The sequence below is a fragment of the Schistocerca nitens genome, chromosome 2, assembly GCF_023898315.1.
Source record: "Schistocerca nitens isolate TAMUIC-IGC-003100 chromosome 2, iqSchNite1.1, whole genome shotgun sequence".
NCBI classification, from domain to species: Eukaryota; Metazoa; Arthropoda; class Insecta; order Orthoptera; family Acrididae; genus Schistocerca; species Schistocerca nitens.
The window spans coordinates 1,100,128,777-1,100,145,226 of NC_064615.1; the positions used below are offsets into that span (position 1 = coordinate 1,100,128,777).

Genomic DNA, 16,450 nt, shown 5'->3' on the forward strand with positions numbered 1-16,450 from the left:
TGAGAATTTATTTACCTGAAAAGAAATACTATAAAACACTTATTAGCAGCAGGTCTGAATCCACTAATAACTCCGAAGTAGTACTTGATTTAACGACACAAGATTGTTTAGTTAATTGAGGCACTAGACAAAATGGCAGAAATGTGCTCACACACACGTTCTTCAGCGTGTGAACTAGTGGAGTTACAAGACAATAGTGCCCCTAAACAATGGCGGATAATTTTTCCTAAAACCGCAAAATATATATATATATATATATATATATATATATATATATATATATATATATATATATATATATATATATATATATATATATATATATATTAACGACGTTCGGGGCAGTCAAAATTGTCTTCTGTGACACCGCAATCTTCATGAGCCCAGCGATAACATTTCGTGCACTGTGCCCATTTCTCCCCTCGTTTGTCTTCAGAAAAGCGGCCAGTACAGAACAGACACTCTGCGTCATCGTCATCACTGCTGTCTGAATCCCCACTGTCATCAAGATGGACATCGGATGCCGAGTCACTAGGCGATTCTTCTGCTTTAAGTCTACGATTTGAAGATTTTCCACTCTTCTCCCCAAATAACTTTCTGGCTGCTTTCTTAGCTTCAGCCTCTGATTTCTTCTGTTTAGATTCTTGCAATTGCTTCACATAAGAAGTTGAAGTTAGTAACACAGCAGAACACGAACGCAATGTTTGACCTATTTGACTATCTCCAGGTGGTTTTGCGATGTGTGGCAGAGGTCTGATGTCTGCCGGGCTGACAGCTTGACCATCACCATCAGTAGTTTCATTTTCGTTTTTGGCATCTCTTTCTTGAAGGGCGTCAGCACGGCGATGAATTGAAAATTCATGTTCCCTAAAGATGTTTCTGTTGCATGGGATGAGACCTGTTTCTCTGAAGGCAATCACAGATGCTTCCATTGTTGCTGCTCGGCTGTAAGCTGCGCCAAATAACCTGGCTGTAAATAATGGGGTGATAATACGACCTGGGTTACTTGCCAACCAAGTGACTGCATTTTATGCGTTGAGTGAGGAGGCAAACTTACAATATGAACATTGTTTCACGTGCTTTATCTAACACATCGAGATTCTTTGTGTGGGAATAATGCCCATCAACAATAAAGATGACATCGTCATTTTAAGATGGCTTTACATGACTCACAAAATGATTAAACCACTGAGTAAAAATGTGAGTTTGTATCCAGCCACTTGGATGACAAGCTTATATGGATCCTGCAGGTGCACCGCCCATCAATTCCTGCTTGATATTTTTCCTTGGGAGGACGATTTGTGGTGGAACATAAGTGTCAGCTGCGTTCATATACGTTACAACTGTGGTGAGATTTCCTCTTTCTGCTGAAGTCAAGGCAGCAACTTGTCTGTTCCCTTTCATAGCAATAATCTTGCTGTGTTTGTGCTGCTCAGACGTCACCCCAGTTTCGTCAACACTGAAGACTCGATGCGTGTTATTGTTGACTTTAGATGGCACAGATTCGTAGATATCAAAAAATCTCCCCACATTTTCTGGAGTGAAAGCTTTCACTCTTGCTGCTGCAAGACCCTGAGGAGTTCTCATTGATAAAATGGGATGTCTCTTATGGAAAGTTCGGAGTCATTTGTTTCCTGTTGAAGCCTTTTCTGAATTGAAGGGATTCTTCTGCCTATTCCTGACAGCTAACTGGAAGACCATGCTTCGTATATCCTTACATTTAAGAACATAAAATCGCTCTTCCATTGGAAGGAAGTATTTCACTAGTTCATCTTCCAGTTGAGATGAGAGAACAGGCCTTCTGCCAAGATTAACACCAACCAGCTTGTCGGGTGTACGAATTTTATCCTTAACATACCTTTCCAAACTACGTTTTGGTACAGCAAAAAATATTTAGGCTTTTAAGTACCCCATCTCGCCATTTCTCACGCATGTAATGGCACGAACCATGGCGTCTTTATCCCACGTTTTCCTTTTAGGTGCCAATGCCGCCTACAAAGAATAAATACAATAATCAGACATACTTCTTGAAGGACTTCAACCTCCATGATTTTATTTGTTAGATTATTTTTTATAAGTATTGTGAACGGAGTACTTTGAATTTGGAGTAATATTGATCAACTCCTGAGAAAAATACTGCCTTGAAAGAAAGTTACAGAAAAATTCCGATCATAAGACTAGTCAAAGTAATCCTTGTTTATGATAATTTAATCGAATTAAAATAAAAGCATTTGCCAAAATTTTACTGCAATAAATGATAAAATATTGTTATCTCATGATAGTATAGCGTCAATTACATATAAGAAATCGTGAGAGAACGAGTTTCCCCAATATGCGATAGGTATCGTAATATGCGACACTGTAGCGTATTTGGATCCCCATACTGTCGCATATTAGGAATTTCGCCATTTTACACAAAGAATCGCGCACTTGCTAACAACGTTCGTTGGAAAATTAACCTAATTGTCAATAATTATAGGTAATACCGCCACAAATAACAGCAATAAAAGAGTGCAGTAATATCTGCTCAGCTTTGAGCTGAAATATTGTCTTAACATCGACGTTGCAAAAACTACAAACACAAGAAATTATATGTATATATATATATGACAAAAAGCTAAAACAAATACAGACATTCTACTTGAACAAAACAGAAATGCAATTACAATTGTAATGCACTACTTGATAAAAAGGATCCGGACACCCCCGGGAACATATGTTTTTCATATTAGGTGCATTGTTCTGCCCCTACTGCCAGGTACTCCACATCAGCGACCTCAGTAGTCATCAGACATCGTTAGAGAGAAGAATGAGGCGCTCTGCGGAACTCACGGACTTCGGACATGTCAGGTGATTGGGTATTACTTGTGTCATACGTCTGTAGAGATTTCCACACTCCTAAACATCCCTAGTTCTACTATTTACGATGAGATAGTGAAGTGGAAACGTGAAGGGACACGTACAGCACAAAAGGGTACATGCTGACCTCGTCTGTTGACTGACAGAGTCCGCCGACAGTTGAAGAGGGTCGTAATGTGTAAAAGGCAGACATCTATCCAGACCATCACACAGGAATTCCAAACTGCATCAGGATCCGCTGCAAGTACTATTACAGTTAGACGGAACATGAGACAATTTTATGGTCGAGTGGCTGTTCATAAGGCACACATCACGCCGGTAAATGCTAGACGACGCCTCGCTTGGTGCAACGAGCGTAAACATTGAAGGATTGAACAGTGGAAAAGCGTCGTGCGAAGTGACGAATCACGGTATACAATGAGGCGATCCAGTGGCAGGGTGTGGGTATGGCGAATGGCCGGCGAAAGTCATCTGCCAGCGTGTGTAGTGCCAACAGTAAATTTCGAAGGCCGTGGTGTTATGATGTGGTCGTGTTTTTCGTGGAAGGGGCTTGCACCTCTTGTTGTTTTGCGTGGCGCTATGACAGCATTGATGTTTTAAGCTTCTGGCTTCCCAATGTTGAAGAGCAATTCGTGGATGGCGACTGCATCTTTCAACACGATCGAGCACCTGTTCATAATGCACGGCCTGTGGCGGAGTGGTTAGTGGTTACAAGACAGTAACATCCCTGTAATGGACTGGCCTGCACAGAGTCCTCACCCGAATCCTATAGAACACCTTTGGAATATTTTGGAACGCCGACTTCGTGCCAGGCCTCACCGACTGACATCGATACCTCTCCTCAGTGCAGCAATCCGTGCAGAATGGGCTACCATTCCCCAAGGAACCTTCCAACACCTGATTGAACGTATGCCTGCGTTATTCGAAGCTGTCATCAAGGCTAAGGATGGGGCAACACCATACTGAATTCCAGCGCTACCGATGGAGAGCGCCACGAACTTGTACGTCATTTTCAGCCTGATGTCCAGATACTTTAGACAACTGAAATTGGAACTATCACATAGAAAATGTGATATATTACAGACAACATTTTCTACGTGATGGTTCCAATTCAAGTTGTTGGTATTGTAATCGTGAGGTATTCAGTTGAATCGAAAACGGTCATATAAGTATGAATTTTTCGCGTAACCGAAATATAACGAAATTTTCTTACTGCTCATGTCGAGGTCCTCGTAAACTTTTTTCTTCAGGGCCTATTGCCACTTTTCACGCCATGTGGATAAACTGTGGCAATCATGTTGTAATTCAATCGATGTGCTGAGTAGTTTACTAGACAGTAAAGGACAGTATAAAGTGTAGACAGCCTAAGAGAGCTGCTCAGATCGTTTCCTGAATGATTTGCATACATTAATAAGATCAAAGGGCCTATAACACTTTCTTAGGGAACGCGAGGTGTCGCTTCTGTTTCGGTCGCTGGTGTGCTGTCGGTTACTACGAACTACTGCGTCTTGGGAAACAGCGAAGTGCTGTGCAGGTGGTGGTGCGGCTATGGGAGGGCTTACGGCGCGCAGTGTCCTGTGTAAGGTGGTGGCAGGTGCCAGGGGTGCATTAATTACCGCCCGCGGAGCAGGCAGCGGAGTGCTAATGCCGGGCGGGCGCTTGTAATGAGGCCGTCCTGCCTCCACACGACACGACAAGTGGTCCTGCTGTGCCACCGCCCGCCGCCCACGTCACCGCCGCTTCACGCACGCCACTCTGCAAACGCGAGCCTATCGCTGTTTTTGTTCACGCTTGGACGCCGCTGAGCACACGGCTCCTCAGCCCCCTGTCTGCGGCTACAGCCTGTCACAGCCCACGTTCTCTCTCTCTCTCTCTCTCTCCCTCTATCTCTCTCTCTCCCTGCCTCCCTTCCACCCCAGACAAGGCGGTTCCTGTAATTTTGGGTTACTATGCCCGGCCAGCTACCCAGTCGTGAATTGTAACACCCCACCCGTCACTTATCTGGTTTTGGCGCGTGTTCACCCCAGCTAATTGACTAACAGATCAACAGAGAGTGCAAAACTGCCGCAATGTTGGATAACGCAAAAAAAGTAATATGGCCCTGTGACTCCTGATTGAACTGCGGTGGCAGTGTTGACAATAATTTATTCAGAATTGATCACTTTTAATTAAAAAGGGGTGCACATTGATGTTATATTCAGCTATTGAACACCAGATGCAAATGTTGAACATAAAATTAATTAAGAAAGTGTCTTGGGATTTCAGCTACTTGATTGAAAACAGATGCAGTCGATTAGCACAAATTTATTTTAACTCCCGACCTTCAATCATCACATTACAAGACTCTCCTATCAGGCAGTGTTAATAAATTGCGTTTACCTGGAGTAAAGCGCGATAAATCAACATTAATTCCTATCGACTGACCCAGGCATAATGCGAAGTGCGAGAAGAATTCCCCAATACACAGCCCATGAAACCGTCGTGGAAACTTTGCCGACGTGATCCAACAAATTAATCAGCTGGACTGGGTGCAATATCACCGAATTCAGCGTGGCAGAGCGGCGTCGTTGTGCAGACGTCGGCTGACCTCGTGGTGCTGCAAGGCTGCGCTCGTCTATTCACTCCTAGCTATCTTGTTCAGTTCATAGCTGAACGAAAACTTCCTGTCTCCAAGCTCAATAGTTCCGTTTGCTATGTCCAATTGTTCCATTTGCTAAGTCCCAGAGATGCTCACTCTTGCTCAGGCAAGCTGAGTAAAGAACGCCACGTCCGCACTCTAGGCAAGCTGGGAATGGAAGACCCCTATGGAGACTTCTCCCAGTCTGCTCTTCGCCTCGGTTTCCCCTCCAGCAAAATCACTTACGCCAATTGCAGCGCAAGTCGTGTTAATTGTGCGTCGCTTCCCAGTGCTGACCAATGCCTGCTCTGGGAAGTGAACAAATTCCCACAAAATTTCCCTTCCTCTCAATTTCTGCTATTTAGCTCCTCCCAGGCCACCCATTAAGGTTAGCGTCTGCACAAAACACCAATTTTTCCGGAATTCTGACTCCCAGAAGAGTACTTCAAATTCCTTGGTCCTACGTTCCCATCGGAGGTCGGCATATTTCATTCTGTCGCTCATCACCTGATTTACTTCAGACTCTGCGGACCGTGAATTCAGCGTGAAGTTACTATAGTCACGAACATGCATATTTTGGCTTCTGTTGACTGCTCCACCATAGCTTTGCGTGGCTTTCTCGCATGTTTCACTGAAAACGGGACGACGGACATTTATCAAGAGGCGTACAAGTTCACCGTCTGCTTCCCGGTACACCAGCATGGGGTCAACCACCCACTCACTGTCACTCATCTTAAGGCAGCTGGAGGCCGCGCCCCACTACCACTTTCTCAGAGCTTGTGCTGCCCTAAGCTGCCTGTTGTTGCTTCCCTTCGCCGCTCCCCAGCCAGCCACGGTCAACTCTAAATACTTCCCTGGGATAAACTAGCCTCCAGTGAATCGACGTGTTTCCACAAAGTTTTCATGTCGTGTGAATTACTTTAAAACCATCACCTGACATTAATTATTCCAATACGTCCATACTATACCCTCTACAAGATGCATTGTGCCTTGTCAGTCATTTTTGTTCACCCCTACTGTTCGCTCAACGTGATCTTTAATGACTTCATGTAAGGGGCATAGTTCTTGCCATCTTACAGAATATTCTGTATTTCCTACCGTGGTACCCCCCCCCCCCCCTTCTTCAGGTCTTGTTTACTGCTCCAATCCATTGTTTCGTCTCGCTTCTGTCTTTGCAGATGAGCCGTGATGCGCCTTTTCTGGCACACCAGCTCTTTAGTATGACTATCGATTACCCGGCTGTACTACGATCTTTGCCCCTGTTGTGATCTGGCGGCGGGTATCTGCTGTCAGCGAGTTGGTCGTCGGGCCCCGCTACGAGGCGCTAGGACGTGCTTGAGGGGACGAAGAAGGAAAACATGCGAGCTCGGCCAGCAGCGGCGCGGCCGGTCTACCTTGCACGACGTTCGGGAGTTTGTGGAGGATCTGCCTGATGTCAACTCCGGGCGCTGCTCGTCGCATTGCTTCGGTGCCTGTTTACTCGGACAGACCCATCCCTCGAGAACATCAGGAACAACGCTCTCCATCGGAGGTGTAAGTGGTTTTGGTGCCTTCGTTTCGTGGAACCAATTGCGTTGTAGCGACTGTCACTTCTTGGTTGGCTGCCCTAGTGTATGTGTTGTTGAAGCAAGAACAGGTGGCAAGGTGTGTGATCGCATGGAGACCAGCAAGTACTACTTCGTTTAAGGAAATCAGCGTCCGTAAATGATGTAGTAACTGTAAGGTATTGAAGATATTAGGTCATAGTTTAGTCGTAATTTCCTGCTTACCAAGCATACACAATTGGCAGTTACATTGCAGACCCATGCAACGAAATTGAAGTGCACAAAACCTTGTTTTGTTGTGAAGTTGTGCATCTGAATAACGTGATATTATCTTGAAATTATTTCCATTTAATCTTTGTACACATTGTCTGCCTTAATCATATGTACAAATATTGTTTGGCAAACTATGAGAGTGTAAAAGTCTGATACTATTTTACAGCATTGGATTTGTGTACAAGTCTTAGTTAAAATGTTTTACAACATTGATATTGCTGCAAAATTTAAGTCGTTTCTATTGAAAGCACTTATTGTTTTTTTTAACTTATATTGTTGTTTATTGATCTCTTAACTTATATTAATTAATGTCTGCTTGGTCCTTTGCCGTGTTTTCTGCGGTCTGTTTGTGTTGGGATGTGCGGGAGCGGTGCCACATTCCGCTTCAGTGCACAGAAGCTGTGACGTGTCGTCTAATGGGAAGTGACTCCCGGCTGGGCCCCGGCGTTTAGGTGTTGTTTTGGACGGCTGGTCTGCTATTTCCGGCATTTTAATTTAAGTCACCTTTTTCCCAAGGCAGCCTGGCGTCACTGCCCGTTTGATAAACATTTAACATCTCTCATGCATAGCACACAAGCACTCCGCCTCAGGCCACAAGTGGCCCATCGGGACCATCCGACCGCCGTATCACCCTCAGATGAGGATGCGGATAGGAGGGGCGTGTGGTCAGCACACCGCTCTCCCGGTCGTTATGATGGTTTTCTTTGACCGGAGCCGCTACTGTTCGGTCGAGTAGCTCCTCAATTGGCATCACGAGGCTGAGTGCACCCCGAAAAATGGCAACAGCTCATGGCGGCCCGGATGGTCACCCATACAAGTGCCGGCCACGCCCGACAGCGCTTAACTTCGGTGATCTGACGGGAACCGGTGTACCCACTGCGGCAAGGCCGCTGCCAACATCTCTCATGTATATTTTTAAAAACTTAAATTTGCTTGCCAGTGAATTATATTAAGTGTAACGTATTGTGCTGGTTGCGTTATTGCTCAAAAAAATTATCTGAGCCACTTTTTTTAAGGTACTTCAGATTGTAATTTATTGTTCATTAAGTAATTGTAATTTGCTGCTTGCCTGAGAAGAAAGCTCTCTGTCATTTTGGAAATTGTCTTTAAGACGGCTACGTGTTGATTGTATGTTAGCTGTTTTATAAATGTGAATAAATTGTTAATCTGCCAGTTGTTGACCTTCCATGCTAATCCCGACTTCCTAAGTCAGAGCAGGCACGGCCGGAGGAGGGTGTGCGGGGTGTCCTGTGTCCTGTGTGGTGGTCCACAGCACATTACTTACGCTACCCCCCCCCCCCTCCGCCCCCCGCCCAGGCTCCCCATAGCAGACAGCATTTCCTCATTTTCTCTGTTTACGTTTAAAATCAGTGTTTCATCCCTACAAGAACACTATGATTTGGGAACCATGATGTAGTAGCGGAGGGACGGGAAAAGTAGCTGCACTAAGGAATTAGTATTTTTCAAGCTGAGTAGACATAGAAATGAGTGATTATTATCTGCAACTATCGAAGATATTAATGGTTCAAATGGCTCTGAGCACTATGGGACTCAACTGCTGAGGTCATTAGTCCCCTAGAACTTAGAACTAGTTAAACCTAACTAACCTAAGGACATCACACACATCCATGCCCGAGGCAGGATTCGAACCTGCGACCGTAGCGGTCTCGCGGTTCCAGACTGCAGCGCCAGAACCAAAGATATTAATTACCTTAAGATCAAACTAAGTACTGTAACGGCTTTATGTGAGCCGCTACATGGTTCTATGAATGTTAAGATCAGTATAGCCAACCACTGTGTAGATTTTCGAATACGGCTACGTTGGGTCAGAGAGGAATTAGTGGGCACTGATCAGCAGCCATTGTGAGGTTGGTACAGGTAGGAACCGCTTACTCCCTCTGGGCCCTTCCGGCCACAGTGTGTGGAAATGGGTTCAAATGGCTCTGAGCACTATGGGACTCAACTGCTGAGGTCATTAGTCCCCTAGAACTTAGAACTAGTTAAACCTAACTAACCTAAGGACATCACAAACATCCATGCCCGAGGCAGGATTCGAACCTGCGACCGTAGCGGTCTTGCGGTTCCAGACTGCAGCGCCTTTAACCGCACGGCCACTTCGGCCGGCCACAGTGTGTGGACCCCGGACGGGAGAGACGATTAGGTAACTCTTCCCTAGGACGCCGGTGAGTACGCATACTCTTAGTAGCATCTCTGTCTGCTGAGCTGAAATGTGTGAGATCTGTGTTTGAGTTCCCGGTAGTCAGTCTGGTGCGTGGCACTGATAACCGTGCCGCACCAACTTATTCAATCAGGGAATGGGGTTAATTTCAATAATATTCTGTTTATTCGGTGAGATCCTGTGTGCAACTGCAACTTGGCGTGGACGAGTGGTGCCACCACATGATGTACAGTTTTAATTAGTTTAGCGTATTAGGTATGAATGTGTTGTGTGCTTTTTGGAATGCTTGTGATAAATTTAATTTAATTTAACGTCTAATTTATATTTCATTTCCACGGACCTAATAGCCCGTGCCCTGATGCAACACGTGTGTTTCTTTGTACACTATGCTCCAGTTTGACGTAAACACCTCTCGTGTTCGAACTGAAGCCTTAGTTTCGTGATGGATTACATGTGTTCTGGTTTGGTAAATTTATTTACAAAATTACGTAGTTGTACGGTACTTTAGATATGGGCTTTGTTCTCTAAAATTGATCGCTAAAGGCAGTCGCGCCATGACCCAGTGAGCTTACATGTGGTTCAGGGAAGTTTTTTTTCTAAATTCTATCTTTTGGTGTCTGAGTGACCAATGTGAACGTGGTGTGTGTGTGATCTTGATAAATCGTATCCAGTAATTTAGCAGTCTTGCCCCACATGCGTCGGTGCAGACGCTGCGCTGTATAATGTGCCACATGTCGATGCACGCGCTAGCATCCCAAGTGACTGTATGTTCTCTCTCTCTCTCTCTCTCTGTGTTACTGTTAATGAAAAAAATAAGCGTGAATTATTGTTAAATTCTTTGCTATTACATCTCACAGCACCATTCCGCTCCCTAGTCAAGATCCTTAAAATCAGTCAGTTCGCACCTCCTCTTAGCAATGTTGCAGTAGAATTTATCATGATTATTGGATTGCTGTTTTATTAAATCATCGAATGATCTGTGAGGTGGCTCCTTTTTATCAGTATAATTAATTACTATTTAAATAAATTTGGCCCACTAATCAGAAATTTTGTGGTTAGTACTTGTTGCAGGCAAACAAACGTAGCCTCTATTTGCAGAGTCATTCTTGGTAGTTAGGAACCAGCAAAGAGGTATTTTACGTAACTGATCTTACCAGAACCTTGCAGTAGTAAAAGACGACAGGTATCATTCAGTACCTTAAAAAATTTTCGGTAAGTGGTAAAATGATCACTTTGCCCGACATGTGTGGGCAAAGTGCACAGTTAGTTTCAAACTCAAAAATAAGGGATAAAAATTGTTTTAACAAAGAACAAAATATATTTCGTTGCAAATGTTTAGTCACACTTTTCACAAATAAAAGTCAAACTGTGTTCCTCAAGTCCTGTACAGAATTTGTGGGCTTAGAGGGAGCACAAGTGGCACTTAATCCATTGCTCTCCTGGCCTCGACCCCGAAAATTTTTGTTCGCAGTATATGCGCTGCTCTCTGTTTTTGTCGAGTTCGTAAAAAAGAGCTCTACTACGGTTGCGTTTCCTACTCTTCGCAGTTTCCTTTTTACTGCATTTCTTCTCTTCTGCTGCTTTCAGCTTTTCCTTTCTTTTTTCTTCTCCTCTAGCCTAATAAACCGCTTTTACATCACTTTTATAACGACTTGCTGTAATTATTGTTGCGGAGCCCTTCTTTCGGTTCGAATCCTGCCTCGGGCATGGATGTGTGTGATGTCTTTAGATTAGTTAGGTTTCAGTAGTTCTAAGTTCTAGGGGACTGATGACCTCAGAAGTTAAGTCCCATAGTGCTCAGAGCCATTTGAACCATCTGAACCCTTCTTTCGGCCGCTGCTGTTACGTTTTGTCCCCATACAAAGGGGCCAGAAGCCACCGCCGATATGGTCACTTTGTCTGCATTAATGCCGTTACAAACAGTTGCTATACACTCTAACGGCCTGTCAATAACTAAAGAAGGATAATGGAGTCAAGATATGATACTTTAAACACAATTTCATTAAAAAGATGTAAGTCACATTTCCTCTCCACAATACACAAACTGACCATTTACCTCACATTGCGAAAACTAAAATGCATAAAAACTGCTATAACTCGGAGTAACGGCATAGCAAACAGATTAGACTTCATTGGGTCGGTGGGCCCGCCAGGAAGAATACGTTGAAGCACTCCTCCGCCGTACCACCACCTTACAGCCCCCAGAACCCCAGTGGCCGCGTTGCCCATCACGCCGACTCTGCCTGGCTCACCCCTGTGTCGGTGTTGTGTATTTTAAAGTATTTTTTTGTTTTAAACCTCGTTTACAAGTGTGAGCTCTTTTTTAACATTTTTTTTGTTATCTTAGATATGTTGTATAGGACTTGTACAGCTATGTAAATAAAGAAAACACATGACGGTTTAGTTGTTGTGCTTGCTCGTAGATTGTTTCCTCAATCTCCATCTTAAAGATGTTGGTAACAAAGTGTCTTATGTGTTAAAATATATTCAGACAGTGAACCCCGAAGTAGAGCGCAATGTGTGTTCTATGTTGATTTAGACTGTAATGTGGTAAGCTATAGAACATCCATAGATGACTCACATTTTTGACACATCCTTGTAAAGTAAAGAGAATATTAAAAAATTATTTAGTGTATTAGTTTACTTGATCTGTTCCCTAGTTGCCACTGCAGATCGTATAAAATATTTTCTGTTTACGTATGTAATCTTTTTTATCTTAATACGCTTCTGACGCTAATGACAATAATAAAAAAGCAAGCTTAATAAAAATGGTTAAAATATTAGTTAGTACATGCAATATAAAATAAGTGAGTGCGACAACATCGTCCAAATACATTCCTGCTGTCCTGCAGTTTTTCGCCAGCTTCGGTTAACTCGAGTCACAACGCCATATTTTTGGAATTTCTGTTCGGTAAATAAAACTCAATAGTCCTGTGGAACTAGAATTCACAGTCTCATGTGGTTTGGCGGTTTTGTTTTATGATATGTACTATGAAACAAAATTATGAAATAGGCTCGTATTATTCTTCATTTATTGGTTCTGTTGGCATTAGCAATGAAAAGAATTTCATTTTCCGTTACATACAATAATATGAGATTTAACGGGAGAATGGAGCAACTGTTACATATACAGGTTGATTATAATTAACGTTTCAGTCTCAAAATCCCGTAAAAGAAGAACTGCTACGCAGAATGGCGTCAGATTTGAAGCGAATATTATCGAAGAAGGGGGAATATTATGGAAACAAAAAATTTAATGAAATTCATCCCACTAGATGTCGCTGTGAACGTCACAACGTAAATACGTTTGGTTACAAATGATACAAATCCCAATACGACAGCTATGGCGTGAGTCGTACATTAAAGCGTCTCTACTGTGCAATGTGCATGGACCGCACAAATTGACATTCACCAACTGTGTAACTGTTATTTAGGTAAGCCCACACACAACGGTAAGATCGTACCACATCAGTTTGTAATTATCCTGAGGCAAAAAACCGTGTAAAAAGCAACAATTAAGTCGGTTTTCAACGGTTGTGAGACGTGCAATTCATGTTCAATATGCTGCTGTTCACCGTCTTCTGCGACAAACTGAAATCGAGGAACAGCATGTCCCACAAGAGACAAGAGTGTCTTAGGATTCACGTTCAGAAGACGTTGCGCAACGAGAGCCTTCAATTAAGCTACTTTTGTGACCGGAGCACCGAACACGGTATCTTTAAGGTAACCCCGAGGCCAGAAGTCACAAGCATTAAGCTCAGGTGATCTGGACGGTCGGGCTGTAGGGAAATGACTGCTGATAAATCTTAGCATTTCCAAAGTTTCTCAACAGCGGCTGCTTCACTGGCTGTGGAATGTGCGGGTGAACACGTCCTGTATAAAATTGATCCTACTCACACGTCGACGCTGTTGAAGGGTAGGAATGACATTAGTGTGCAAAAGACTCTCATAGTGTTTACCAGTGACGGTATAGATAATAGCAGCCGCAGGACGCATCTAATCGAAGGAGAAAATGGTCATACGATAAACGATGCCGTCAACCCGCACTGCTTACACTGCTGGCCATTAAAATTGCTACACCACGAAGATGACGTGCTACAGACGCGAAATTTAACCGACAGGAAGAAGATGCCGTGATATGCAAATGATTAGCTTTTCAGAGCATTCACACAAGGTTGGCGCCGGTGGGACACCTACAACGTGCTGACATGAAGAAAGTTTCCAACCGATTTCTCACACACAAACAGCAGTTGACCGGCGTTGCCTGGTGAAACGTTGTTGTGACGCCTCGAGTAAGGAGGAGAAATGCGTACCATTATCTTTTCCACTTTGATAAAGGTCGGATTGTGGCTTGTCGCGATTGCGGTTTATCGTACCGCGACATTGCCGCTTGCGTTGATCGAGATCCAATGACTCTTAGCAGAATATGGAATCGGTGGGTTCAGGAGGGTAATACGGAACGTCGTGCTGGATCCCAACGGCCTCGCATCACTAGCAGTCGAGATGATAGACATCTTGTCCGCATGGCTGCAACGGATCGTGCAGCCGCGTCTCGATCCCTGAGTCAAGAGATGGGGAAGTTTGCAAGACAACAACCATCTGCACGAACAGTTCGACGTTTGCAGCAGCATGGACTATCAGCTCGGAGACCATGGCTGCGGTTATCCTTGACGCTGCATCACAGACAGGAGCCCCTGCGATGGTGTACTCAACGACGAACCTGGGTGCACGAATGGCAAAACGTCATTTTTTCGGATGAATCCAGGTTCTGCGTACAGCACCTTGCTCACAACCACATACAAAGCTCGGGCAATTCCCCGTGCAGTGCGTGTCCGCTCTCCACCGCTCGACCCCTGCCGTAATGCTGCGGCCTCATCTTGTACTGACGTCGGAATCGTTTTCCTCCCTCTGCCACAGTGCAGTTCAAAGGAAACCGTCTTTCCAAATTTCATAATCATTTTCCACAATGCCAGACGGACTTGGGACCAACGTATTTTTTCGTACGCTTGAATGTCCGGAACTTCTGTAGAGTTGCTGGCGCATGGTCACCGTTCTTGTAAAAGAAGCTCATCAGGAGCGCTAGATTCTGCATTGAGACATTCACGCCGAGCGCCTCGGACGCAAACAGAGGAACAACCATAGAGTATAAGTATCTATGGAGTCAGCATAGCCTACTGCGCATGTTCTGAAGATCAAACCGGGCTAGTCACGTGGTAATGGGACTTCTCTGCTTGTCTGCAATTTGTGGTGACAGCCAAACTTTAGTATTACACGTATTCAACTGTTTTTACATACGTTTATAAACGTTTTAGTAGTAATAACAGCCATGCTGCAGTATTGTTGTTGCTACGGATGAAAAGAGAAGTACGTGAAAGGAGGACCAGTTACTTTTCTTATATACGTACAATAAATCTCTACTAGTGAATATCATAATGACGTGACGCGCTTCATATATGTTTAAAAATATCGAGACGCGGTATTATAATGTCTTGTATTGTAGATCGAATTACTGTGATTTTTTTTTTGCTCACGTGTTTACGAGAGAAATGCTAGATAAATCTGCAAGTGTGTTTAAGCTGCCAGTCAGTGTTTACGTGTTCGTGCTATGTTCATCTGCAGATGAAATTTATATAAGACAGTGTGGTTAATTTCTGTTGTGTTGGCAGAAGAGCCAACACCGTGTTACTAGAGGAGGCCGAAATGCACGCGTTTTAGCTCACGCAGGCTGGCGTGAGGTGGGAAGAACTACACTGACGTGAGGTCTGGAACATGACAAGGGATTAGAATTCATAACGCGGACGTAATTACTTTGGTACTTAACTTTAATCCATTAATGATGAACCTCGCTCTTGACGGTACATGATTCACAATATTATCTGTTCAGAATAGTAACTGAATATGGCGCCTTGCTAGGTCGTAGCCAATGACGTAGCTGAAGGCTATGCTAAACTGTCGTCTCAGCAAATGAGAGCGTTGGTAGTCAGTGAACCATCGCTAGCAAAGTCGCTGTACAACTGGGGCGAGTGCTAGACAGCCTAGACTAGACCTGTCGTGTGGCGGCGCTCGGTCTGTAATCACTGATAGTGGCGACACGCGGGTCCGACGTATACTAACGGACCGCGGCCGATTTGAAGGCTACCACCTAGCAAGTGTGGTGTCTGGCGGTGACACCACAATTTCCTCCATTTTATTCAGGTCCTCAAACCCTTGTGTGAATCTAAGTACTTCTGTATGAGACAATTTCCTACATTATATAATTTTTCTTATTCTAGTTTCCCGAAAGATGATTAGAGAGTCAAAATATGGCTCCACAAAATAAAACGAAAGAATTTGGTCCCTACGAAACATCCAAAAGTGTGCTATAAACCTTCGCTCAAGAATGCTTTGATAGGGAGAGGTGCAATAGAAAACCTAAAATAGTATTGTTGGCTGTCAATTCTTTTCCCGCGCCAGAAACAACGTAAGTAAAGTGGAACTGAGCTATAATACTGTGGCGATAAAGCACAATACCCTTGCTCTTCGCAGCTTTAAAACTATTTCTGTTCCAAGTATAAAATTGTTAAGATGTCTATAAAACGCACATACAAAGTTTCAGAATACTTCGGAAGCTGATTATTCTGTTCTAGCGAAGTAATAAAACTCAAAATACGCTGTACGGACTAACATGCGCCGTCCCAGTACCACGTCACTTGAGCAGGAGGAGATGTTGCGGACAGATTTCTCGTTCTGCGCATCCGAATCCTCACTCCGTAGATATTTACACTCTATGTGAACAACCGTGTACCGCGCGACTTTTATTTTGAATATTCCGTCACTTACAGCGACATCTATTCGTAAAACTTTAGTTAAATTTTTGTTTGTTCACATAACGTTTCCCGCTTCTTAGATAATATTTCACATAAATTTGACGTCATTGTGAGCAGTGTTTTTTCCTTTTCTTGCAGTGTTTAGAAACTGGACATAACCGTTCAATATGTT

The 16,450-nt window shown here is 43.8% G+C and overlaps 1 pseudogene; it reads right to left on the reverse strand.

Moving 5' to 3' along the window:
• Positions 1 to 8,070: 8,070 nt before the first annotated feature.
• On the reverse strand, positions 8,071 to 8,188 carry LOC126237554 (5S ribosomal RNA; annotated as a pseudogene).
• Between the last annotated feature and the right edge of the window lie 8,262 nt (positions 8,189 to 16,450).